The 3,282-nt window shown below is 43.4% G+C and overlaps 1 pseudogene; it reads left to right on the top strand.

Moving 5' to 3' along the window:
- Positions 1 to 409: 409 nt before the first annotated feature.
- LOC110288814 lies at positions 410 to 2,128 on the top strand (annotated as a pseudogene).
- The last annotated feature ends 1,154 nt before the right edge of the window (positions 2,129 to 3,282 follow it).

The following is a 3,282-nucleotide window of genomic DNA, read 5'->3' as shown; positions in this document are numbered from 1 at the left end:
ACAGCAACAGTAAAAGTAGACAGAAAAGGGAAGTTAAAAAGGAAAAGGAAAAAGAAGTGAAGGAAAGAGGAGGGGAGAGGAAAGAAAGAAAGAGGATGGAGAAGAGATAGGATATTGAGTAGGGCAGTGAGAGAAATGTGGAAGTCATTTCCTTCAGTCACCACCACAGTCCTCCCTCAGCCAGCAGCTTGGCTCCACTTCGGGTCAGAAGACATGATGAAGCAGCAGACAGCTAGGTGCTCTTCAGGATTCAGTGTCTCCATGGGTCCAGCCAGCCGTGTCCCTATGCTGTGAGTGTTTCCATCACTTCAAGGAGTCAGCATTCACAGTTCTTGGATAAGTTGGCCTTGTGAGGAGCTGGCAATAATTTAATTCCATCTGTAGGTTTTCTGTAGGCACATGGAGAATGATGAGCAGCTTTACTAAGGAAGAGTTTGACTGCTGTACCCTCGATTGAAGGCTTAACTGCTAAGTACGTTCTGAACCCCAAATAACAAATGAAGTCTCTTTTTTCTATGATGTGGAGATATTCTAAAGAAGCATCTGAGGTGGCTAAAAGCTCTTCCCTGTGTTACCCCCTTTTATGCAGTCAAGTGTAAGGACAACAGAGCCATAGTGAGCACCCTAGCTGCTATTGAGACAGGATTTGACTGTGCAAGCAAGACTGAAATACAGTTGTTGTGGGGCTTCAGGTGCCTCCAGAGAGGATTACCTATACACATCTTTGTAAACAAGTGTCTCAAATCAAGTATGCTGCCAGTAATGGAATACATATGGTAACTATTGACAGTGAAATTGAATTGATGAAAGTCGTCAGAGCACATTGAAAGACAAAGTTGGTTTTTTGGATTTTCACAGATGATTCCAAAACAGTTTGTCTCCTCAGTGTTAAGTCTGGTGCCACACTCAAAACCAGCAGGCTCCTCCTGAAGTGGGTAAAAGAGCTAAATATTGACGTTGACATTGACATTGACATTGGTGTCAGCTTCGATGTGTACAGTGGAGGTATTGACCCTGAGACCTTCATGCAGGCAGTGTCAGATGCCTGCTGTGTATTTGACATGAAAGCAGAAGTTGGTTTCAGCATGTGTCTTAGTTAGGATTTTACTGCTGTGAACAGGCACCATGACCAAAGCAAGTCTTATATAAAACAACATTAAATTGGGGCTGGCTTACAGGTTCAGAGGTTCAATCCATTATCATCAAGGTGGGAACATGGCAGTATCCAGGCAGGCATGGTGCAGGAGAATCTGAGAGTTCTATGTCTTCATCCAAAGACTTCTAATGGAAGACTGACTTCCAGGCAACTAGGGGGAGGATGTTATACCCACACCCACAGTGACACACCCATTTCAACCAGGTCACACCTATTCCAACAAGGCCACAACTTCAGATGATGCCACTCCCTGGTCCAATGATATACAAACCATCACAGCATGTATCTGCTTCATATTGGTGGTGGCTTTCCTGGATCTGAAGACACAAAGCTTTAATTTGAAAAGATCACCAGTGTGATCAACCGAGCTCTGGACAAGTACTTCCCATCAGATTCTGGAATGAGAATCACAGCTGAGCCGGGCAGATACTATGCTCAGCTTTCATACTTGCAGTCACCATCATCGCCCCCCCAATAAAAGTTAGAAGGAGCAGACCTGCTCTGACGATGAAGATGAGCAAACCTTCATGCATTATGTGAATGATGGAGTGTACAGATCATTTAACTGCATTCTTTATGATCATGCACATGTGAAGGCCCTGCTGTAGAAGAGGCCCAAGCCAGATGAGAAGTATTACTAATCCAGCATCTGGGAGCCAACATGTGATGGCCTTGATCCAATCGTTGAGCACTGTAACCTGCCTGAAATGCATGTGGGTGATTGGATGCTGTTTGAGAACGTGGGTGAATACTCCATTGCAGCTGCTTCTACTTTCAATGGGTTCCAGAGGCCAAACATTTTTGCCAATGTGGCGACTCATGAAGCAGATCCAGAGCCATGGCTTCCTGAGGGAAGTGGAGGAGCAGGATGTTGGCACTCTGGCTCTGTCTTGTGCCCAGGAGAGTGGGATGGACCGTCACCCTGCAGCATATGTTTCTGCTAGTATCAATGTGTGCATACCATTCTTGTAGCTCTGGCCTGCAAGTTAACTTGAATTAAAGCATCTGGGGGAACAATTTAACTTAATTACTGCTAGTTTGGAATGTCTTTGTAAGAGTAGTGTTGGCACCAATGCAGTATGTAAGACTAGGAGATGGCTGTCACACTTACTGTGTTCCTGTAGTAACTTTGAATATTTGTCTTATATAGATTTTTATTCACTTTTCAGATATGATACTAATGTGTGCCCCTCAGCTGCAGAGTAAGCATTTGTAGGTTATACATTTGCAGAACGTGTCAAAAACGTACATTGTGACCCATTGTGAAAATAAAGTATCTTGAAATAACTGGGCATCAGGGAATGTTTGCAAGTATCCCTTAAATAAGGCAACAATTTCTGCACAGGCCTACTGTATCACAGCAGTGGGTCTAGCTCAGCAGAAAGTAGAGGTGGATGGCACAAGGTTGGGCCCTTTCTCTGTGTACAACATCAGTCTGCTTAGCCCATCCCAAGTGTGTGCAGTTGGCTGTGAAATCTGGTGCCAAGAGTCCTGGTAAGGAATGAATCTGCCCATCTTTTCACCTCCCCCTCCTCTCTTCCTTCCAACTACCTCAGACCCTCTATTCCCATTGATTATTTTGTTTCTCCTTTTAAGTAGAACTGAAGTATCCACACTTTTTTCTTCCTTTCTCTTGAGCTTCATGTGTTCTGAGTTGTATCATGGGTTTTCCATGCACTTTGACTAAAATCCATTTATCTGTGAGTATATACGGTATGTGCTCTTTGGTGACTGAGTTACCTCACTCAGGATGATAACATCTAGAGCCATCAATTGCCTGTGAATTTCATGAAGTCATTGTTTTTAATAGTTGAGTAGTATTCCATTGTATAAATGTACCACATTTTCTGTATCCATTCCTCTGTTAAGGGATATCTGGGTTCTTTCCAGATTCAGATTATTATAAGTAAGGCTGCTATAGACATAGTGGAGCACGTATCCTTATTACATGTTGGAGAATCTTCTGGGTATATGCCCAAGAGTAGTATAGGTGGATCCTCTGGTAGTACTATGTCCAATTTTCTGAGGAAGCCCCAGAAATATTTCCAGAGTGACTATACCAACTTGAAATTCCACCAGCAATGGAGGAGTATTTCTCTCTCTTCACATCCTCACCACAATCTGCC

The sequence above is a fragment of the Mus caroli genome, unplaced genomic scaffold (genome assembly GCF_900094665.2).
Source record: "Mus caroli unplaced genomic scaffold, CAROLI_EIJ_v1.1 scaffold_9968_1, whole genome shotgun sequence".
In the NCBI taxonomy this organism is placed as follows: domain Eukaryota; kingdom Metazoa; phylum Chordata; class Mammalia; order Rodentia; family Muridae; genus Mus; species Mus caroli.
The sequence above is the reverse complement of the archived record's forward strand: the minus strand, read 5'-3'. Positions and strand labels throughout refer to the sequence as shown.